At 36.7% G+C, this 25,123-nt stretch overlaps 1 pseudogene; it reads right to left on the bottom strand.

The window, feature by feature from the left end:
* LOC139702426 (ubiquitin carboxyl-terminal hydrolase 31-like) overlaps positions 1–24,820 on the bottom strand; it is a 124,736-nt pseudogene extending 99,916 nt beyond the window's left edge.
* Positions 24,821–25,123: the final 303 nt, after the last annotated feature.

Genomic DNA, 25,123 nt, shown 5'->3' with positions numbered 1-25,123 from the left:
GCTGTGCATTCCTCAATCATGCTTTCTCCATCTCTGCTCTACTGATTCTTGGTGCTCATTTTTGTATTTGCACAATCTCATTTTCTCAATGAGCCTTCTCTTGATGACCCAATTGGCCACTGCAACCACGTCCAGGCTGCCCCAGCATTTCCAAACATCCTTAGCTTGCTTTTCCTTTTTGCATTAGCATGTATCATCCTCTCACACAGCAGATCATTTAAAAGTATTTATGAAATGTTTTTGTGGCACCAGGAACAGAATGCAAGTTTCACAAGTGTAGAAATTGCTGTCTGTAAGACTTTATTAGTACATGGTTAATAATTACATTTAACAGGATCTGGCATGCAAATATAATAATGCCAGTATTATTATATTTTGTTAAAAATATTTTTATTCACTGTTTCTGATACTCCCTTTGCTGAAGATGATAAGGTAATTCCATAGTATTCATTTCTACAATTTGTGTAAGATGCATTAAATGTCAATGGAAAGACAGAAACAAAAAACTTGCTTAATGCTATACACAATAATTAAAATTAAATAGATCATGGACTTAAATGCCCAATCTAAATTTAAAATTCTCAGGAGGAAATGAAGAAATTTCAATGGGGTTTGGGCAAGCAATGTTTTATTAACTGGAAGATAAAAAGCACAAAAAATAATATTTTGATAAATGAATGAATATAATATCTTTTCTGTTTTAAATGACCATAAGGAAAATTTAAAAAATAGTAAGAAAACTGGATAATTAGGTTAGTATAAATATGAAAAATCATTTCCTGTATACAGAATATATAAAGAATTTTTAACATAGTGAAAAAGAATAATAAAATGGACAAAATATTTGAGCAGACCCTTTACTAAAGGACTCAGAAATGGCCAAGAAGCATTTGAAAAGGTATTCAACTTAGTTTTCTCTAAAGAGATGCAAATCAAGACATCATAGATGCCATTGAATTTGCCTTATAATAGCCAAAATTAAATACTGATAATATCAAGTGCTATTAAGGATGTGAAAGAATCAATTTTACATGAGTGGTGGGAACTGAAGATATTTCAATGACTTTAGAAAACAACATATTTTTAATGAACTTATACATATCTTCTACATGACTCTGTGTTTCTACTTCAAGATATCTGCTCAAGAGAAAAGAAAATTTAGTTCCATAATTTTATTTTCTCAAATACTGCATATTCCTTTTATAAATATACTTTCATGAAATGCAATATTCATGTGACACCGGCAAAAAACATACATTTTATTTTATAGTATTTGTCAAACTGGATATAATACATCAAAAAAATTCTAGCTCCTAGAATTTACTTTTTATAAAATTTAATAATTATTTCTTTCTCTTTAACCATGCACCTTGGTTTCAACTCTGGAGGAATATGGCTGTATTCTCATTTACAGTTGGTTTAATTTTAGTCTCTGTTTCTTGTGTGAGTGTATCATATACATTTCATTACAAAATAGTTTCTACAAATGGATAATAAAAGTTTAAATTATTATTTTCCTCTTTTGTGAATGTATTTATTCCACATTTTCATCAATACTATTTAATTCATCTATATGATATGATTTTGAGTTTTTATGATTATTTAACACTTAGATATATCCCTTTTAAAGTGGCTCTTCAAGAATTTATTCTGTTTTTCTTTTGCAATATGTTTTATTTTTTCTTCTTATAAGCATTCGATTATATGTGAGGAAATTATTTTTTTTACCTTGTCACTTTTGCACCTTTAATGTAATAATTTGATGAATAGATTTTTTTTGTATTAATATTTTGTAATTCATAAGTTTAAAACTATTATATTGTATAATTTTGAAAACAAATAAACTATTTTTTTTTCTTTTGTGATATTAGGGATTCAACCAAAGTGTCCTATTGCTGAGCATATTCTCAGTTCTATTTTAAATTTTATTTCCAGATGGGGTTTGCTCAATTTCTTCAGTTGGCCATAAGTTTTCAATTTCATGTCTTAGCCTCCAGAATAGAAGATATTTCAGGTGTGCACCACCATATGCACCCTATCTTTTGTATGAAACCCTGAGCTTTGTACTTTCTTACATATTTCAGTATTATTTATTAATAAGTTATATTCAGCATTTAATGTGTCAAAATATGTTGTTATAATTTCTGAGTTAAGGGATAAAATAGCATTTTATTATCACACTCTTTTCCCAATATCCTAGCATCTTTCTTTGAAATGAATGCCATTTTTTCTCTTCCATGCACAGTAATCTTCATTATGTATAACTGCTTAAGTAACAAGAGACTTATTAAGAGTTTTGTTGATGTTTTCTGAAGTTCCACCATTTATTTTATTATGAGGTTTACCCTGATTGATTTAACTTCATAACATCAATCATGTGGCATCATGGTAGTTCGGTCAGCAGTAGACTTTATGTACAACAGTGGATATATCAAAAGTTTTATCCATGTACTAGTCTATATCATCTAGATTCTTGTCATTACACTCAGAGAATTGGAAAATTGCAAAAGATTCTTAGGATAAATTTTCCTGAGTGTATTTCCATCAAGTGAGAAATTATTATATATGCATATATTTGAAATTATATACTGTATAATTGAGATAACTTTTCTTTGTTGAATTTTCAAATTTGCTTGTGCTTTTTAAGTTGTATCTGCTTTTTTTTTTTTTTTTTTTTTTTGTACTGAAGATTGAACTCAGGGGTGCTTAACCATGAAGCCACATTCTCAGTCCTTTTTTTAATATTTTATTTAGAGACAGAGTCTTGCTTAGTTGCTAAGTGCTCACTAAGTTGTTCAATACTATATATATTGTATATAATATTGTCTAAGAATTTATGATCCTTTTTTTTATCCTCCTCAGTCACTGGAACTAAAGTTGTCCATCACTAGACCGGGCTCATTTGCTTTTTAAAAGCACCAACATTGATATTGGTAACTCTCTCTGTGCTATGTTCACCTTTAATAGCTTCTAATTTTGCTCATTTGCTTAAGATTTTCTTTACTTTTAGTTTATAAAATTTACTTTTCATTGGAATGGATGATTTGATAATAAATTCTAGTCATTTTATGGCTTACTAAGTTTTTTTCTGTATGTTTTATTTCAACCTCAGGTTTAGATGAATTCCATTTTTTTTCCAGCTCTATGGAGGTCTAAGTAAAACATAATATCCTGTATAGATATTGTTAATGAAATGGAACCACAATTTTACCCAGTTTTTTGACTTTACAGTGTATACCCAAATAATATAAAATCAGCATACTTACATTGACACAGCCACATTAATGATTATAGCAGCACAATTCACAATAGCTAAGCTATAAATACAACCATTCAATGATGAATGGGTCCATTCAGTGATGACAGGATAAAAAATTGTTGCTTATGTACACAATAAACTATGAATCAGTCATAAAGAAGAATGATTTTATGACATTTGTCAGTAAATGGATGAATCTGAAGATTTTATGCTAAGTAAAACAAACCATTTCTTTAAAACCAAAGGTTGAAAGTTTTTGCTGATATATGAAATCTAAAGCTCATAAAGTGGGGAAGGGTAAGAAAAAAAGATCAGTAGATTGCACAATGGTAAACAATAAATAAATAAACAAAAGGGAAAGGGATAGAAATATTAAATATATGTCTTTAATATTTCTATCCTCTAACATATACTCAGCCTACCATGATAGCCACCAAAAAGAACAGGATTTTAATTAGTATAAGATATATCCCATGCTTGCGTAATGCCATAAAAATTGATTTTACTATCAGGTAGAACTAGAAAGTACCATTAAAATAAAAAAAAAACCAAATTATATTTGTTTGTAAAGCTACATGTATATTTTATTATAAACATCATACAATATATACATCAATCAAAGTTTTTATATATATGTATTTATTATTTTGTATGTTATAAATTGTTAAAATTATAAAAAGGAAAATCCAAACAGGATTGTTTTTGCTATTTTTTATATTAATAACATACTAAATACCATAAAATGTTTGAAATTAAATTCATTGTTAAATATTTCCATTAAGTGGTCTGTCTACCTTGTTACGTTTCAAAATTTCTCTTATATCATTGGTATTGGAATTACTAGAGATTTCACTACATATTCAGAATAGCCAGATCCATCAGAGAAATAAGAAATGAGATTCTACACTCTATTAAATCTCTGATTAGTGGTTGTGCATTAAAATTTGATCATTCCCTTTCTTAATTACCATTATTTTCTCATCTGAACAATGTGTGTAATATAGATTATAATATAAAAAATTACAAAATATATATTTTGTGGTAATGCCTGAGTTTTATATTGTGTTTCATAAATGCAGAGTATATATACTTTTTTGAACTTAAATCAGTTTATCTGCAGAAGTAGATAATAGTATCATTGTGTTCCAAAACACCACCTACATGATAGTATATTAACTGTCATTTTAACTTCAATTACCTTACAGACTGTGCAAATGTTCATGTGGTCAATGTGTTATTTATTTATGTTTTCTTATTTCAGGACCTGTTAAAATTCAGGGATATAGCCATTGATTTTACTGAAGAAGAGTGGGAATGCCTTCAGCCTGCTCAGAAAAACTTATATAAAGATGTGATGTTAGAGAACTATAGAAACTTTGCCTTCCTTGGTAAGTTTAATTTCCCTTTAAAATTTTTAATTAATAATTATTATTTAATTTACTTCTGTTGTATCTTCTGGGAACTTCTCTATGAGTTTCAGATTTGTGTTTCAAATAAAAAGGACATTTTTAGTACAGATATTGTACTCTTTATATTATTTTACTCTTTAATCTCTCTCTTTCTTGGTGTGTTGTACATTCTCCACTTTAGATAAGTAGTACTTAGCATAATTTAGTGATGTAACTATTGTAGTCTACACATAACAGGGGACACAGCTGAGACGTTCAAATGGAGAAAACCAAACTAAAAAATGTTGGCAGAGTAGTTATTCAGCAGAAAAAATTTTCAGATGCTTAGCTTTATTTCTTTTGATTGTAATCACTGAACACATACTGCCCTACATTTATTACATTTTCAAATTTTTTGTAGTCCTCTGTTTTCTTCTTTAGTGATGTCCCAGTTTATTCAGATTAACCACCAAAACTTACCTTTTGTGCTGAGGGCCATCATGATCTGTTACAAATCTTGTGAGGAAACCTGTAAAGAAGCAAACAGAAGAGAGAGACACACTCACAGTGAAAAGGAACAAAGAAAAAAACTTGCCACTCCTCTTCATGGCTGCACATAGTATACCCCAAAATTACATAGCTTCTGTTACCATGACTACATTATAACCTAGTGTTATTTTAACCCCAAGTGCTAGCTAATGAAGATAAGGTACAGTTACTACAAACATAGAGCCCCTTCTCCCTAAGGACATTACCACAGAAACTAGATAGTGCACCTGTAGAGTTGTCTTAATAGCTTCAAGGAGAAACTGCCAGGCATTACTATTGTGGAACTCAGGGTTCCAGTTATCATCACCCCTACCCTTTCCTGTCTATTTCCAAAGTCAGAATACCTACAGCCTCCCCTCCTTTTTTAAGGCCTTTTGAATAAATAATATTACTTATCTTCTTAATGCTCGTGGGGGCAAAAAATAAGGCAGCCATTGAAAACAGCAAGTGCCAACATCAGTAAACATCCACCTATGAATATTTTTTGACCCAGATCAAATTGATTAAACATGAAATTATCCAATCTAACAAGGCTAAACATCAATCATCATGTTGGACCTTATTAATGATATCTTTAAGGTAATCTAACTCTTTTGAAATAAAATTACTATTATCACTTAAATTGAAGGAACACATGTTATTAAACTTCTGATATCCATTATGATGTAGCAATACCAGACAATCAATTGCAGCATGAATGTCAAGTATGGCTTGACAATGTTGTTTTTATTCTTTATTAAGCATATTAACGGCCATGGAGGCATGGCTAATACTTTTTATGATAGGATAGGTGAGTTTCATAATAGTTTTGTAAGCCCGTAGACCTAGTCCAGGAAAACCCTCTAAGGAGAATGTCAAAGCATCAAATTCTGCCTTAGTGTGAAGGTTCACTGAATTATCACAGTTTTTATCAAGAAGTATAGATCTTTTATAAATAAATTGCATAGGATGGTGACCTATTAAATACTATGTGGATGGTAAGGACACAGTTATTCTGCTAAGAAAAGAATGAATACTGTGAGAAATTTTTGCAAGTAACAATTTCATTCAAGTGAGTCAAGATATTTTAATGGGTTGTAGAAGTCCAGGATCTGACAGTACTAAATTTCCCACAGCTTATGTACAAAAAATGAGTAACATTGTTATTGAGACCAAAACATTTACAGAGTTTTGTGTGAGTTTAGCAATCAAAGCAGTAACTAAGTTATCTGGAGTACATTCTAACCTATTTGAGCCAACACCTTTTGAGCTAAGGCTGTTAATGGTTTTATATCCCTCCAAGTAAGTGGAATTATAGAGTCTTGTGTTCGTCTTTTAATGTTTCTCCTCATCTGAGGAGAATGATTATTCTCTTCTTTGAAGGGACTCTTATCTTCCAGGGTTAAATGAAACTTTTGAATCAGCTTGTGAAGTCTCTGATGTACATTCAACATTCCTATATTTTATACATCAAGCTAGAGTCAAACAGGACATGTTGGCATAAGTATAGCAGTTCATGCTTTTCCCCACATGATCAAAGGCATAGGATCTTGTGATGCTGGTCAGGTGGAATCTTATATATTACATTTTTTTTTTTTGTAATGGCTGTTTGAGAATAAAATGTCTATTGAATGCACATGACCAATTTTGATTATTAACTTTATGTTGTATATTGAGCACCTTAACTGTAAATAAAACAATATTTAATACATATTAATATGAGAGAGGCTAGATCTTTGTTTGTCTCTGTTTTAAAAGGCAAGTATTAGGATACAATTTGCTCATTCAACCATAGCTCGTCCAAAAGGATTATGAGAAATTTCATTATTTAAAACTATATCTCATTGACTAAAAATTGTGCAAAAGGATGAGATGTAAAGGCAGGGGCATTATCCATCTTTAAACAAATAGGGCTTCTAGGAGCAGATTACGTTTGGTTTCTTTCCATGCTCTCTGCTAGAACTGAATTGGCAGTTTTGTTTTGTTTTGTTTTGTTTTTTGTTTTTGTTGTTGTTTTTAGATTCAATTCTGTTAGTCAATTTTTTTCTTTTGTATTGTGACTTGCAACAATGCATTAATAATCATAAATATTTTGAAGTGAATAGCTCATTATACTTCTATTTTGTAAGTTGTTTTCTATATTTCTTATTATTTTCTATTTTGATTAATGATTTAATTTCTGGATCATTGTTTTTATTGTGGTATGCTTGGATTCTTTTCATATATATATATATATATATATATATATATATATATATATTCCCTTTATATATCCTATAAGTTTTGAATTTTTCCAGTATTTCACAAGTTGCTTAGACTTGTCTTAACATTGGTCCTGCTTGATAAGCCTCTCCCATATTGGTAACATTTCAGCTTTGCACACTAGGAATCCCCATGTCATTTATTCTTAAAAATTATAAACATACACAATTTGTGCCCAATTATATTACTATTTGGTCTCAATTTTACTCTCTAAACTTTCTTTAAATAGTTATTTAGTGTTCTTTGAGTAATTCATAATGGTCAATACCCTAATGTTCAGTTCTTAATGTTTTTTTCTTCTTCTTTTGTTACTTGGATTAAGCCATTCTAATCTTTGTTTATATTTGCTGTACTGTTTTTTATTTGTTCATTAAAGGAGCCAACAGTAGATTATATAGTCAATTTTGGGAAAAAAAGTATAAAAACTTAAAAAAAATAAAAAATACACAAGAACAGTGCTGAATCCTTGTAATATTTGCTAATTGGGAGGCCATGCAAAAGTACTTCATGTTTGAGGGAAGTCACAGAAATTTAGAAACAGCATGACTCAAACAATTTTAAAAAGATTTATAGTTCAGTGATATAGAATTTTTTCAAGCACCACACATGAAAAATTAAAAGTTTGATGATGTAAAGATCCAGAAATGCCAGTACTAAATATGTATCTATGAACAATTAAATCAGAAAATTGAAGAGATACCTCTGCTTTTGTGTTTAGTGCAAACATTGTTCTCAGTATTAAAAGTAGGGACTCAATGTATGTGCCCATCAATGATCAAATGAGTAAAAATATTGTACTTATATACTATTATTAGTTAGTAATGAAAATATTTTGTCTCATAAAGTGTTTTAAGAAATACATGTAGGACTTTGCATTAAGTCAAATGTGGCAGGCAGAGATTAAGTTGCAGGAGCACTTGATTCACATGTAGAAGTCAGTAATTTAGTGAGTAAAATTGTGCTTACCAGATACTGTGTTTTGTGTAGGGTTGATACTATAGTCAAAGTTTCCATAGTTTTGTTTTATTGATCATAAGAGGGTCAAGAGTTTTGTTTTATCAAATGGTGAGTGTATTATGTTCTTCATAAATACTAGTTGAAGGAATACAATACCTTGTAAGAACAAAACTGATAATTATATGAAATAATGATTGTGTTAATTCATTCTGTTTAGTCATATTATCTTTTATATATAGTATAAAATACCATGATATATTTAGTAAATAAACAAAGTTGTATTTGTCAATGAAAGAAATCGTCATATCACATGAATTTACAAATATGAAAATCAATTTATTACACTTGATTGTCAGGTGTTGACTTCAGCCAAGTATTATGGCATAGACTATGCAAGATTTTTATAGTCTTTTAAAATGTTTTTATGGAAAATTTTATAGACATATATGTGTATATTTCTTAGTAAAATTTGTTCATATTTGGTTTTAAGAGTCCATAGCCTCTTTACCCTTATTGACTATTTGTGGTATTATCACTCAAAATTTACTAGTTATTTTCACATCTCTATGTCATGGTAGACAAAAACCAGGTTTTGGACACTCTTTGAAAAAGCCACAAATGTTTGTATACGTTTTACATTTCTCTTATTCTACCGAGAGTGAAGATAGCTGCTGGATATTTCCTAAGTATGTAATGCTATCTTATGGAGGACAAAAGGCTGTGGATGATAAAAATAGCATACTTTACTTTTCTTTGTTATATTACTCTTCTTAATGATGTACTCCTCTTGGATACTGTGGTCTCTAAAAGAATTTGGGTAATATTCTCAAGTTAATTGTGTTTGTACATTTTTATTGAACTGATATATTTTTTAATTCATGATGACTTTGAACATACTAATCTGCTACACTCCTGATGTACCTATTTTACCTTAATTTCACATTATGTATGCAAAGTATATTTATCCCACTCTAGTAGGTATTGTTTTTTTAAAATTTTTGTTTATTTCAGTCATGACTTCTCAAGACACCCAAGAATATTCACCAGAAAAGGTTATAAAACATATATTTCATAAAGTGATAAGTGTAAAATATAGAAGTTGTAATCTTGACTATTTACATCAAAAGAAAATATGGAAAACTACAAGTGAGAGTGAACACCAGAAATCATATAAAAATTCAGACCTTGTTCATCACCAGAGAATTTATACTGGAGAGAAGCCCTACAAATATAAACAATGTGACAAAGATTTTTGTAAAAAAATAGGTCTTACTTACCACCGAAGAACCCACACTGGAGAGATGCCCTACAAATGTAAAGAATGTGGAAAAGCTTTCAGTCTAAAATCACACCTTATTTACCACAGCAGAACACACACTGGGGGGAGGCCTTCAAATGCAAAGAATGTGACAAAGCTTTCAGTCGAAAATCACACCTTATTTACCACAGCAGAACTCACACTGGAGAGAAGCCCTACAAATGCAATGAATGTGACAAAGCTTTCAGTCAAAAAACATACCATATTTACCACAGCAGAACTCACACTGGAGAGAAGCCCTACAAATGTAAAGAATGTGGCAAAGCTTTCAGTCAAAAAACAGACCATATTTACCACAGCAGAACTCACACTGGAGAGTAGCCCTACAAATGCAAAGAATGTGGCAAAGCTTTCAGTAGAAATTCACACCTTATTTGCAACAGGAGAACTCACACTGGAGAGTAGGCCTACAAATATAAAGAAGATGGCAAAGCTTTCAGTTGAAAATCACCTTATTTGCCACAGAGAACTCACGCTGGGGAGAAGCCGTACAAATGTAAAGAATGTGGAATAGCTTTCAGTCAAAAAAATAGATCTTATTTGCCACAGAAGAACTCACACTGGAGAGAAGCCCTACAATTGTAAAGAATGTTGCAAAGCTTTCATTCGAAAGTCACACCTTATTTGCACAGCAGAATCACACTGTAGTGAAGCCTCACAAATGCAAGGTATGTGACTAAGTTTTTACTCAATTATCAACCCTTATTTGCCACAACAGAATTCACACTGGAGAAAAGCCCTATAAATATAAGGAATGTGGCAAAGCTTTTAGCCATAAATCAGGCCTTATTCACCACATCAGAACTCACACTGGAGAATAGCCCTACAAATGTGAATAAGTGGCAAAACATTTAATAAAAAATAAAACTTTATTCAGCACAGCAGAAGACACCCTGGTGAATGTGAAATATAAATAAAGTGATAATACTTTTAAAGAAAAACTAAACCTCATTAACAACAGAATTTATACAGAAAAGAACCCCTACTAATGAAAAAATGTAGCAAAGCTTTTAATAAGAAATCAATTCTTTTTCACCACTAAGCTATTTATTCTGGAAAGAAGACATAAATGTAGAGAATGTAGAAACATTTTCAATTATATATCATACATTACTAGACATCAGAGAAAACACACTGGAGAGAAGATTTACAAATGATACCATCAAACCATTCCTCTAAGAAAGAGTCAACATTTAATCCTCACCACAATAACCATAAAAGAGACAAAGATTTGAAATGTGAAAATTGACAATGTGACAATGCCTCCAAAATTTATTCACCAATACTCAGCACCTGTGGATACATACTGGTTAGAGAAAATACAAATGGAAAAAAATATTTTGTAACCATATGATTATTAAAAACTACTGATTTTTGGAGAATTCATTGTGCCCAGAAACCCTAAAAAGTTAAATAATATTTTGAAAACTTATTCAAATTTTGAATTCATTGAACATCTGAAAACTCATACCAGTAGTGAACATTGAACAGATTTTGTCCAAAATGTATGCCTTATATAAAAGTGAAACATTTATAATAAACACTTTGACAAATGTGAGAGTATAGTAAAGTCATTATTTTACATTACACCTTGATGTATATGAGGGTCAGTAAAAGACATTACTCATTTAAATATAGAAAATAAGTAGTTGTCTTTAACTTTTGCTTAATTTTTTTAAGCATTATCAAGTTATTTGGTAGAAATATCAGTCATAAATATCATATATGCATAGTGCAGAAATCTCATCTTTGAAAGCATATAATTTTTGTTTTCTAAATCAAAAAATTACGATTTTCATTTTTGAATACTGGAGAAAAGAATTATATGAAATCTATTTTTTTGATGTTTAACACTGAATTGTAACATTTTAAACTGTATTTTTTTTGTATTTCAGTTTATATTTAGGGATTTTTAAACACTGAGCCACATTCTTAAGCCCTCTCCCCACTTTTTCAAATTTTGAGACTGTCTTGCTAAGTTGCTTGAAACCACCCTAAGTTGCTGAGGCTGAATTTAAAGTTCTGAAACTCCTCAGTTTCTCAATTTGCTTGGATTACAAGCATGGACCATCATTCCCAATTTATAGTGCATTGTTTTTACCTATATTTACGTTATGTATTCAATATGTCCTTATAACTGAATATTTGTTTATATGTTAACACTCATGTATTTCATCCTGTTGTTAAATAACAGACATCACATTGTTCCACTTGACTAAATGTTTTATGTAACAGTAAAACATACTACTGAGTAAATAATACTGTATCATCTCTTAATTATTTTACACATTTTAATAAAACTTAAAGTGGAATATAATTTGCATAAGCCAGATCATTATATTTTTTTTCTGTTTGTATTTATGGTGAAATTATGAGTTATAAGAAAGACATAGATAAAGAAAATAAGCCCCAGATTTTCATATCTTGAATTACAAATTTTAACATTTTAATTTTTTAACATTTTAACATTTCCTAGTGATTTGAATAGACTGAATTTCCACAAACTTAAAGTTAGCTCTTGCATGAGAGAAGAGCTTTATCTTTCTTGTGTGTGCATAATAGCCTTCTAGACATCAGCCTCATTGGAGACATTTCATTTTTCTCTGAATGAGATCAATGATCAGTGTTTTCATGTACATTAGTAAATTTCTGACATCACTGTTATTTTATAGGTAGTGTTATTTCAGGGCAGGAATCCGAGAAATGGATCTGGAGTCAAGGTTGAGTGTGGTCTTATACTTATGACAAAATAATCAGTGAGCTATGTTTCATAGTCTTATTTTCTGTGGACCAATTAATAAGAGGTAAACTGATAAGGTTGTATGTAAAGATTAAGTTTCTTATGATTAAATGTTGTCTTACCAGCTACAATAGGGATTCTTATACATGGAATCCATACAAAAATCATATTGAATATCATTCACAATTTTATTAATATTACATATAATTCATGAAGAACTGAGTTTACAATAATATATGGCTAAGAACAAGGTCTGGGGACATTGTACACTCTCCAATATGGACACATTTATACCAGTTTAATTATACATGAAACTACACTAAATGAGAATAAAAATCAATTGGATCAACACACAACAATATACAAATAAAAACTTTTAAAGACTTAAACAAGAGACCAATAATGGATGAAGTGTGGCTTCCGAATGGTAGGGAGATAATGGACATATAACCAAAGGTAATTGAAGAAAGATAAATTACCCACTTTGAGCTAGAACAGCATTTGAAAGAAATAGAGTCACAAAGTTATCAAAGATTATTCACTTCCATTTGTATGCTTTGCAATACATTCCGAAAGATTTCTGCATGTTTTATTTCAGTCAAATTGAAGAACAATCCAGAAAGTTAAAAAAAAAGAAGCATTGCTCCTCTGGTTTGAAAAGCAAGAAAAAAATAGAGAGAGATTTATTGAGCTAGAAAAAGTTACTAGTTAAAGGTAAAAAATAGAACTGAGATTTCCAGAGTCTCAGTATAATGTATTTCAGCCATCCCTGGTTTCACAGGGCATTTTTGGTTAATAAAGGATTTGTTCACTTACATACAACTTACAGAACATTGCTGTTTTTAGTCAGTCTTTTCCATTAATAACAATGATGTACCTTTCAAGACTTTCCAGCCACAAAAATACACAATTTCAGAAATCTTCTGGTTCATCCTCCATATATTCTGCTAAAAAATATGAGGTAATTATACTGTGTATTATGACCTCAGGCTATGAGCCTTCAAATTACCTTAAAATACAAAAGAATATTTTATGTTTATTTTTAAATATTGTTTTTATATTTCAAACATTCAAATCAAATTCCACAGTAATCAATGATACAAAAAACCACAAAAAAAAAAAAAAAAAACTGCAATTTGGTGTCTCATCATGACTTTTCAATACCTACTCTAGATTGCCTGTGGGTTCAACTTTTAATTTAAAAAATAATATTTTTTCCATACAATTGGGGTGAAGTGGAGGACAAAATCTCCTGCATTGTTTTCCTGGGCAAGCCATCTAACTTGAAACAACTGAACCCCAAATAAAAATATCTTTACATTCTAATTATATCAGTTCTTAACTAATCTAGCATAAAAAAAAATCCACTTTCTTCTGGTTGAATACGTTAGCCCAAAGATATGTAACCTGGGAGTTAAAAGAAGTATGACATAAATGAAGAGGTCTTTTTTGCATAAGGCAAATTGCACTTTTTTGACATACATTGGGCATAGTTATGTACAAAGCTTTTCGTTATAGACCTAGGGTACCAGTTCCTCTTCTCCATGATCTCCACCTCTGGAGTTAGCAAATATTTAAGTACAAAATACCCGTTGCTATATTTTGGATCTTGAATGTCCACAGGTCTCCAGCCAGTGGTGCTATTGGGATATGGTGGAACCTTTAGGAGGTGGGGCCTAGTGGGAGAAAGTCAGGTTATTTGGAGCATGCCCTTAAAGGAAATATTAGGAGCCTGACGGCTCCTCTTCCTCTCTCTGCTTCCCCAGCTGCCATGAACAGCTTTGCTTCCTGATGTCTTCCATATCATGACGTTCTGTGCTTCATCATAGACTCAAAAGCCACAGCGCCAACTGACCATGGTCTGTCAACTTTGAAACCATGAACCACATTGAAAATTTTCTCCTCTAAATTGATTTATTTCAGGTTTTTTTCTCTTTAATCCATTTACTGATACACATCCATCCTGGACTAGCTGAGTGTAAATACCTGAGAAACATTAGTGATAAAATATTTCCCTTTACAAAGACTGGTAAACGGAGTGCAAGTGCTGAAAGCAACAGTTTTTCCCTCGGTTTGTTTAATATGTTATTGTCCCAGTTTTTAGTGCTCCTGGTACTACTCGACAATCCACAGTGTAGACAAATGCTGCTCAGATGAAACCCAAGTCAAATAATCCACCCTTCCAAACACTAATGATAGCTTAACTGGTTCACAGGTTTCAAGACCCTAGTGTCCAGTGAGAGCCATTAGAGTTCTTTAGAAAGAAATATATACAATTGGTAAAGGGACTGTCCAGGCATTGTCTATAATGACTCCAGTTAGCCTGGTATCAATGTTTTGTCTATGGCTGTTACTTGGTTCAATGGCAGAATAAGGTGACTCTTTTAACAATTTACAACTTACTTCTTCTTGTATACAAACATACACTCACGCACGCACACATGCATGCACACGCAATCAGGCACATAACCAAAAAGTAACAAAACAAATGCATAGAGGGCTTTGGTGGGAGAGGAGGGCTGCTAAATAAATAAACATCTTTACAGACAGAACACTTAGGCTGCAGAAACGACCTTGAGGTTTCTGAGAAGTCCATGCAGAGGTCTGCGTGCTAGAAGGAAACTTTTTGGAGGCTTCCTCATCAGGCTGCTTGCTGCTGGGAGATGGGAAAGTCTGGAATATAGCTGGGAAGACATGGCCTTGTGAGCAGAGAGCAGAGAATGTTCAGTGGGGGCAGGGTCCTTGGAGACAAGCTGCTCCTTTCCAACTGCATGTGCATTTGGCTGCTGGGGGCCCGGAGGCTGGTGGCCTTTTTCAGCATTGTCATCCCTGGCACTCTTACTGTCCAACTTGACAGGGCTCCCACGTGTCTTTTTAGACAGCAAGGTTGTCTTGCCAAGGTCCATCGACCACCTAGTCTCCTGTATCTCCAGGCTGACTTGAAGGAGGTCAGCCCCCTATCCTCAGACTTGCTGTCCCTATTCAGACCAGACTGCACACTTGGGCTGGGGGGGCAGGGTGCAGGGTGGCCACAGAGGAGCTCTGTACATGTTTGTCTTCACCTCTGCCCTCCCCGGCTCTGGCCTGGCTCACCCAAGAGGAGCTGGGTTTGGAGATGGAGGTGACACTGGCTCTGTGGGAACCCAGGCTTTGTCTGGAGCCCTCCCTACTCACGGTTCACTCTGAAGTCCTGTTCTTCCCAGAAGGGAAGGGGCCCCTGCTGGCAGAGCATGAGGCTTTTTTGGCAGATGTAGAGGAGACAGTGTAATCGAGGGCAGAAGCTGACTTCTGCTTCTGTGGTGAGGGAGATGGTGAAGAATCATGGGACTGGGGGGATAACTTCTTTTTAGGCTGGGTAGAAGCAGGGCGTGAATGCCTTCCATGGGCCCTGGAAGAACCTGCTTTGCTTCAAGAGCAAGAAGGCTTTAGAGAAACTTTGGAAGGAACAGGAGAAAAAGGGGATGTACTTGAAAGAGATGATTCTTGGCTTGCCAAAGATGCTCTCCCCTTTGCAAGCTTTGACCTGGCTCAGAAATGCCTTTGGAGCTGGGAGACCTCTTGGTTGTGCTCTCTGGTTCTATTTTTGAGTAAGCCTGGGTGGCCTGGGGGTTTCACTTCTTTGACTGGAGAGCAGTCCATGAGATCACTATGATCCATGTAAGCAATCTGGTTATTGTTATCAAATGCATTGGAGACAGGTGGTAAGTGATCCCCTTGGGCTAAGTTTTTGCTCTGTGTATCTAAAATTGAACACTGGGGTTCAATTTTTGGGTATCTGACTCATCTCTAAACACGCCCTCCTTGACAGCCAGGTGGACTCAGCTCACAGCCTTGTGCTCTTGTCAACTGCGACTATCACTTGTTTCCTGATAACTGCTGGAAAGGTTCCTCAAGCTGCCAAGGCAAGAGATGGAGACCTTGTCATCCACTGCCTCCCGGATCTTCTCTAAGGTGGAGGCAGAGCTATGAATTGGAGAGTCCCCTTGTTACTGCTGTTTACTGGTGATGAGTCCTTGCTTCCCCAATGCTGAAGTATAACACCAGAGAAGCACGCTGAGGCAAGTTTAGAGTGGAAAGTAGAAGCTTAAATAAGGACAGCAGAAAAGACTTCTCCCAGAGGAAGAAGGAGACCCAAGAGGTGGAATCCATGGAAGAGGGGAGGTCTTCCCTCTTTTATAACTAAGGTCTTCATTCAGCTTTCCCGCATTTCTGTCAGCATTCCTGTCCTTTGTTCTATTACCTTTCAGTGATGGATTGTATATGGGAAGGCCCAAAGGGTGGGGAGCAGGTGGGCCAAAGGAGTAATCTGGCCAGGAAGGACTTTTGGATTAGCATCTCCCTGTTTGCTTGGAGCTGCTTCATTAACATTTCCTTGGGATGGGATCTGGGCCTTGGGAACAGTAACATTTCAATTTCCCAAGTGCTGCTCTGCTTTCTGTGGCTCCCTTCTCTACATGGCCTTCATTTTCAATTTTACTCAATATTAGACCCGATTTACATAACTACACTAACTACCTATCTTTAAATCTGGCTTCAACCTGAGAAGTGGGAAGGAGAATTGGAGCACATCTGCAACTTCACAGACAGGGACCAAGAAGGTGCCACACAATTTTCATTAACAGCCAAGGGGCTGGTCACAGATGATCTGGAGGATAAGCTCTGGCACTGGACACTCCTCAAAAATGGCTCACTTGAAAAGCCACCATCATGTTCACTCCTTTCCCCGGTCATTTCCATGGACTTGAAGAGCGAGGCAGGGAGGTGCCTCTGGAGGAGGCCGCTGAAGTCACACTGGCTTGCTTGCTCCCTGGAAGCTGGCTCACCCAGTGCTTGCACAGGGAAGAACTTGTGGAGCCGGCTACTGAGCTGTTAGCCAACCATAATGGGATGGCTGTCTGCTTTGGTAGAAGATTATATAGGCTGTCTGCGTGCACACCTTGTTCTCCAAGAGCTGCTGCACATCACTGTCATTGAAGCCATTGTCAATATCAGAGGCCATCCATGGAGTTCTTCCAGTATGCTGGGTAGTGCCCCCCTTGCATGGTGCCATGGTGATTTCACACAGCATACAGGTCATAGATGTTGTCCTCAGGGTCCCTCCTGAGTCCATAGGGCTGCCTCCATGGGGACCAATGGGGTAGCAAACTCCAGCTGCTCTGGCTTCTCTTGACCACATGAAGAGTCATGTCCAGGCCAGTCAAGGGGAACTTGACCATGTTCTGAAGTTTCACATTTCTGTCTCCTTCCTTTTGAAAGCTCTTGAGGTGTATAGCACATCAGGCAGAGTGCACAGGCTCCGTGTGATGCTCCCCTTCTGCAGCTGCTTGCAGTGTGGGCAACACCAGGCATCATCTGGGGCCAGTCATTCCTCTTTGGCTTACAGTTGGAAACACTGGGATAAAGTGCAGGTTTGAGGTTTGATGCCGCTCCCTCTGCAGGCAGACACTTTCTGCATCTGGGATATACTCATCTTCAGTGTGTACAAATAAGAAATTTTTGTCTTCTTGTCCCATCCTACCACTAACTTCACATGAGCAGTGCCACCTGGTCCACAAGGTTTTAATGCTCTTTCTACTGTTGGGTGGCACAGGGGCTGTTCCTCCTGGGGCAGCAAGTATGTAATTCCCACAAAACTGACCACATGCAAACTGAATGGACACACTTGAGTGCAAACAGGAAATACTTCATCTTCTCCAAAATTTTCTTCTGCAGAAGGTCCCATGCTATCATCTTCTCTAAATGCAGCATAAAAGACAGTCTTCCTGTGCTGCCCAATGCAGGCTCAGTTACACACCAGCAGGACAATCTTGTCACTGCCTGCTCTGGTGGTGGGCAGGTCCAATTTCCCCTGCTTTGCTGCTGTTTATGTGCAGGAAGACAGTCTGATGATCCAAGCCAAACTTCAAGTGATTGAGATTGTTGTTTAAGTGAATTCCTATTTGAGAATTCCTTCAGGTAGAAATATTTCTGGAGTCTCAAAGCAAAAATGCCTTCACTTTCATGGCCTGTCTCCATGTCATCTGTAACACAAAAGGAAAGGTGGAATCCATCATAGATTGTCAACACAATCTGATCAGTGGGGATCTTTGTTTTCATAGATATTGCTTCCTGAAGTCTGGCAACAGTCCCAAACAGAGGCACAGCCACAGAATCCTCATGTAATGAGGACATTTCCCTTGATACACTACAGTGAAATGGAGAGGTCTTATGTGGGTTAGAGAAACTGGCAAAGAAATGCAGAGGAAAAGATCTAAAGTGTTGCTCTGTTTCTGACAATGAGTACATGTCAAAGAAGATCTGCACTGGGCTTGAAAAAGTTCTTGTACAAAAGTGCTACACTCAGGAAAAGATGGTCCCTAGGGTATGACATCAGTCTCTGATGGAGGCTTCAGAGGAGGATGGCCACTCTGATTTACAGAAGGATTGAGGTCTTCGTGAACTAGGTACAAAAGCCACAGCAGAGACTCCTGGGCATCATGCTCGGATTTCCCAATCCTGCAGTGCGTTCTTTGACCTAGTACTCTTGACATCACGGCTGTGCTGCGGGGGTGTACTCTAGGGGTGTACCCGGTGCGCCAGCTGCTCTGTGACCTCGCCGTAGCCCCTTTGCGCACGTCCGGTAGGGCTCAGTCTGCACCGCCCGGTACTGGCCTAGCCCAGGTGGTTGGGAAAAGCTCGGTGCTGCTGAGGCGTTGCAGCACAGCGTTCAGAGCAGGCGTTGTGTGGCTGCGGCCCCCTCACTCCGGGCACTGGCTCCTGGTGCAGGCGGGCTGGCGGGCGAGTTGTGGGCCCTGGCCGGAAGCAGCTGTGAAGGCCGCTGTGGTCCGGGCTTTGCCCTGGGAGCAAAAGTGCCAGAGCATGGACAGCATCTTGAGGACGCAGCTTGGAAGCTGCCCACCAAACGCGCCAAAGAGGGCGAGGAGGGCGCGACCGCCGGCCACTCCAGAACACCCCTTGCTGAGGGAGCACTTCTCATTCCCTCCTGCCACCACCGGCCCTCCGGAGCACACATACCTTGGACATGGTGGCAGCCACTGACACTCCTCACCACGCCCACCTGCCCGCCTGGACCCGCCGTGGCCTCCAGCGCATCTCGCCCTCTGCCCTCACTGGCTCTGAGGCTCTGCGCCCCACACACCCCAGTGGCCCCAAGCCAGCAAGCAACGCTATTTCAGGGTTTTCCACAGTTAGGAAAATCTGACTAACACACTTGTATCATGCGACCTCCATTATGGAACAGTGTTATCTGAATCCATATGTCCACACACTGCATTCACCATGGAGAGAGCAAGAAGGAGTAAATGATCCTCACTGTAGGGTGGGTGTGAATCTAATGGCAAAGCTATGCATGGGGACACATTACACAAGAACAAATAACGGACCCAGCATGGAGGAGAAAAGCTGCTGAGTGACAGAGGAATCAGGAACTGTGGATGACATGTGGCATAGTGGGATGTTTGAGATGAACCCCAGGCAGTAGGGAACAACGTCACGGCAAGAAGTACTAGGAAAATATGAACACAATGCCATTTTATTTTGTATAAATCCAGACATGCAGACTTAAAGTAACAAAGTTTGAGAGGTATTAATAAATTATTACTTTATGCATAGAAATTGAAAGGTGAAAAATTTCCTAAATGTAAAAGATTATTAACTTTAACCTTGTTAACAGTTTCTACAATTTCATGTTACCACTTTAGCTGATTCAGAGAAATTTCTCCTTTCCTTTTTCAAAGTTTATCTTCAAACTTCTGTGAATGCATTTGTTGAATTTTTTTCTATAACTTTAGTGTGCATAATTATCTTAGTCCATTTTCTGTTGCTATTACTGAATACCACAGACAAAGTAATTTATAAAAAGAGCAAAGTTTTTTTTGTTTGTTTTCTTTTTCCCAGCTCATGGTTTTGGGAATCAAATGGAAAAGTTATTCGTTTTGTTGGAGCCTTTTTGTAGATTCTAAAAGTGGTGTAGGGCATCACAGGATGAGGCAGAATGTACCATTTCAGGTTTCTCTGCCTCTTTTTTGTTAAAAGCAGAGTCCCATTTGTTACAATTCTACTCCTATTACCTCATTTAACCTTAATTACCTCCTGAATCCCATACAAGGATTAAATTTCTATCTTTTTAATAACCCACAATGGGTATTAAATTTCAACATGAATTTTGGTGGGGCATATGAATCATAATCACGACTCTACAAATTTCCTGTACACTATAAAAACATAACTAAAATCTTTATTAAATAGTGCTACTAGGGCTCAGGCAAATGTCTGGGGTAATGTTTCCAAATCTCAAACTTTGAAACAGGATTTGAATGTAATAAAATAAAAGGAAGAAATTCACCAATCCACTATCACATGTTCTTCTGTAGATTTAAGAAAATGTCTGCTATGAACTAATAACAGAGCTTCTGGGCAGAGGCATGTGGAGTGAAATGTGTTCCTCCAAGGTGAATCTACTGTTCCAGAATGCCATGACATCTATACGTTTAGATTTATTCACAGGGAAGAAATTTTATTAAATAATGAAACTTTTGAATGATGCAGGACTTTGGGGCACTTGTGTAAGAAGCAACTCCCTGATGTTGATGGGAAGCACATAATTCCAAGTTGCAGATAATTGGCTGCAGAAAAAAGAGAAAATCATGAGACCTTAGAAGTCACATGAAGCCTATGGAATTCAGCCTTTAAATGAGGGAGGGATGATGGCAATTTTTAAAATGGCATGGCACATCCAGATTTCTGTTTCAGAGAGATCATTATGACAACAGTGTAGGGGAGGAAAGACTTCAGGCTTTATGCCCTGATGGGGACCTGTTTTGTGATTACGTGAGAAGATGGGACCTGTCAGCAGTGTCAGTTTGGGGAAAGAGAACATAATTTCAAACATATTAACCTGTCATTCAACAAATAGTTTGTGAACATTTAATAGGAGCCAACAATCATCCTGTGCCTTAAGAGGTAAAATCCCCAAAGCACTTGGGGCTTGAATGGATATATTTGTTGAGCAGAGTTTCTAGCAATCTGCTAGCAGGAGGGAAGAAAGGGGGAAGCTCCTTTTGCCTCTGTAGTTTTACAAAGCCAATTCAAGAAGATGGATTTTGAATTTGGTCACAAATGAAGAGTCAATTTTGAGAGGCAGACATAGAAGAAAAAGGATGAAACCGGCCCAGCAGTCAAACAAAATTGTCTAAGGCCTGGGTGCTCCAGGTCAGAGCCTGTGAAGCCAGCTTATCTAATTCAGCACTGGTGTCCACTAGTGGTAATGGACAATTCAGTTCATGTCAAGGAATATGCTCAGAAAACCTTTTCAGAACAAGATAAATTCTTTGAGTTTTATCTTGAATACAATGAATGGACACTGGAACATTTCACAGGGAAATTCAAAAATGAGATGAAGAATATGTACTATAGGGGGAATCCAGTCTTATGATTCTACCAAAGAATTTTAATGATTTAATGATTTAATTTTAATGACAGCATGGATTACTAAAAACATCCATATCTATGTTGTCTAATGCTTTCAAATTTCAATCCTAATGGTGACTATATATTTGTTTCTTCCTAAGATTATATATTCAACCTCCCCCCTGTTGAATATATCCCTAATCCTATCACTCACTTTATACTTTTCCCGATCGCCTAACATCTATATTGATATCTATTTTCCTACAGTTTCCCAAGTCCATTCTTGTGGCTGACTCTTCCTGTGTGCTGATATTTACATTCATTCTCTAACAGAAACCCTATTGCAAAAGAAATTTTTTTTCCAAATGCTAAACTCACTCTTCATCCTAAACCTACACTGCAATGCTAACACTACTATCCCTATTTCAATGGATGTTCTCTTCTATATTCAATAATCCAAACTACCAGATCCTATGCCATTGTATATTGATTTATATGATATATCTTTGCAGAAGTGAATTCAAAACTATGTATCCAAATCAAGGGCCCAATGCCTTTCTGTGCTTCAGATCTTACCTAGTTTTCTGTTTTTGTACTTACATTTCACCTATACATTCTGATAAAAATCTCAGTTTCTCAATACCAGTATTCTCATCCAGCAGAATGACTCCTAACCCAAATTGAACATGATATTAACCCTAAACATACTCTGCTTCCTCAATCTAATTTCATGTAAGAGCAAGTACAGAGTTGATCTTGCAATACAGGTATGTACAAGATCCTACACCTGTTGAGAACCTCAAAGGTAGATGTAAAAATGATCCCTGGAGAAGATGTAGGCAGCTATGTAGGACCTGAGAGGTGTAAAGTCATCTTCCATGGCAATTAACCCAGTCAGGATGAAGGGATGTGCCTGAATCAGCCTCTCTCTTCTCAATGAAGGCAATATGGACCAAACCAGGCCTGTGGGAATAGCTGATCCCAGGTGCTAATGGTATATATACTTTTATAACTTGTGAAAATGTCACAGGAGGATGGGGCAGCCTCCATCTCATGGGACTCTTGAAAACCACTGTTAAAACAAAGTGGTTGTCAAGGCAGTGACCTCATTTATTTCCTGGAAGGAAGTGACTTCACCTCACTTTCTTGGTGATAGAACTCTCTACTTGGGATCCATGTAGCGAGGCACCCAGAGCCAGTCCCATCCCTGTGGGCTCACTTGTTTGGATTTACCAAGGACAGAGTCATTCTTTCTTGGCACCTACTGATGTGGGGATGGCCAAATACCAGGAAAGCTCTGAAGAGGGGCCTTTCCTAAGAAGGAAGGTACTGGCTCATTGCTGGCTCCTGACAACTTCACAGAGTTGGCCAAGAAGACCAGAGCTAACACAGGACAGGCCACTCTTGGGGAACATACTGTCTCCCACTAGTCAGAGGACACTTTGGATAGATGCAGACTAACTCCAGAGTGGTGTATGTGTGTCTTTGTGGGTGTGTGTTTGAATTTCTGGTTTTGTCTCATGTTCTGATAATACAGAGGAAATACAGTTTGTTTGGTATTCAATAGTAAACAGTGAATTTACTAGTGAGTCCTTTTGTTAAAGGTGAGTGTTTCTATGTCAATGTATCCCACTGTGTGTGTGGTGGTAGACAGTAAAAAATAATGCATCAGTGGATGTGCCTGTCTAAATGAAAGCTTCCCAGAACTCCTCCTGGTGAATATATGAATGGATTGCTGTTTGCCTTGCAGATAAGCAACACCTACTATGTTCCTAAGTTTCTGTATTCTTTCTGAATTTTGGCCACTCTTCAGAAGGGGCTTGTGGTTTTGTGTCCAAGATATGTATCACCTCCAAGCTCTGTGACATAGCCATGCACTGGATTGCTGAATGGAATTCCAAGCATCTCAGAAAACTCAGAAATCATTGTGACTGGTAAGGCTCTCAGTGGAGAAACCCTGCTTGACTATATAGCAACCCAAGTAGCATGATCAGGAGCTGTCAGTGCCATAGTGTTCATCTTGTGGAAAAGTCTGTCCCCAGGCTTTTTTCTTACCTATTGATCTGTTCCCCTGAATGTCAGGAAGGTCTTTGTCTCAGGCCACCCCTTTATGAATCCTCAAGAAAACAGTTTCAATCGGAAATGAAGAGGCCTCATCTGTGGCTTTTAGGTAAAGTGTTCTGTAAGGGGATATGTCTTAATCAGCCTCTTGGTCATGTGTGAGGCTGTGGCTTAGATTCTCAGCACCTCATGAAACTAAATAAAGATGCCATGTGTCCATGCAAAACTAAAATGACAAAATAAAAGCAGTAATTTTGGAAGAAGTCTCTTGCCTTCCTCTTGTAAGACTCCTGACCTCCTTGAAGTGAGAATAGGAATCCTTTGGGTCAAACGTTTTGTTCCAAGCCCTGCAGTAGCTAGCACAGAGGTGGTTGGTTTATTCTATGGCTCCAGTACACATAAAGAATCTACCCCCAGCAGTCAGTAGGCATCTAATTTGAGAAGCAGAGCAGTATTAACTGCAGGCTCATTTTATCTATTATGGTTCTCAAGAAGGGTGTGTAGCCCACCATGGCTTTAGGCAAATGAGGGCATGGGAGCTTATTTTGGACACCATCTAGGACTGCTTCCCATATGGAAACCTCCAGCCAGAATGTTATGATGAGTGTTTATATGGAAGAAGATGAGGGACTTTTGGGAGTGTTTTTTGTTGGAATTGTGATCATTTTTGTGGTGGTTGGAAGAGATGAGTGGGCCAACCTCAGCTTGATGTCTGGTGTGATTCCCATTAGAGACTGAGTTCTGGAACTGACCTCAGAGAAGTATTGCCATGAATTGTGTTGGGATTTGGGAAGGCCAAGCATGAGAGGTGCCCTTGGAAACTGAGATTTAGGCCCAGGGTGGCTTTCTCCACAGAACTGGGAATCATATGATTTTTTTGTGAAAGCCTTGTCAGCCATAGTTGAGAGCCAAAACACACATGGACCTCACATTTTAGATCCCAATGGGCCTGGCTTCACGTGAACTTTTGGCTGCTTTTTGGGAAGCCTTGCCTTTGTGACTTCTTCAGAGCTTTCATTGAAAGGAGATTCCTCACCACTTACTGGTTCCTGAATGAATCAAAACCCACAGTGCCACCTACTTCATCCCTGAATGATGGCTACATGACACCATGAAATTTTTGAAATTCCCATTACCAGGAAGCACTGGAGAACCTTAGGATCTCCTGTTGCTCATCATGACTGAGCCAGAGAGTGCCTTTT

This window comes from Marmota flaviventris, chromosome 17 (assembly GCF_047511675.1).
Source record: "Marmota flaviventris isolate mMarFla1 chromosome 17, mMarFla1.hap1, whole genome shotgun sequence".
NCBI lineage: Eukaryota > Metazoa > Chordata > Mammalia > Rodentia > Sciuridae > Marmota > Marmota flaviventris.
The sequence above is the reverse complement of the archived record's forward strand: the minus strand, read 5'-3'. Positions and strand labels throughout refer to the sequence as shown.